This window comes from Penaeus monodon, chromosome 20 (genome assembly GCF_015228065.2).
Source record: "Penaeus monodon isolate SGIC_2016 chromosome 20, NSTDA_Pmon_1, whole genome shotgun sequence".
Classification (NCBI taxonomy): domain Eukaryota; kingdom Metazoa; phylum Arthropoda; class Malacostraca; order Decapoda; family Penaeidae; genus Penaeus; species Penaeus monodon.
Genome location: NC_051405.1, coordinates 6,190,277 through 6,190,602, shown reverse-complemented (window position 1 = coordinate 6,190,602; position 326 = coordinate 6,190,277).

Here is a 326-nt window from a genome sequence, read left to right as displayed (position 1 = left end):
CTTCAATCCCATTCAGCGCCGCGCTCGACGCCGCTGCTCGAGGGACCACCCGGCTGTCACTCCCAATTAGCAGGAATCTTCAAATTCTTCTTTCCTTAAAGCCCTATTTGCTTTGCTTATTTATGAAGATCGATTCCCCGAGACGCGGATTTTTACTCTTCGGGAATATCAAAGGGTATGATCGTCTTTTGGGGGATTTGTTTTGCATTCATGTTTATCTCATGTTTCTCTGTGTGGCTTCATATTTGGCAAGTTAACAGTTTTGTATAATATCCAAACCTGTTATTTTTTAATGGTCATATCCATCGAAATATTTATAAGGATGC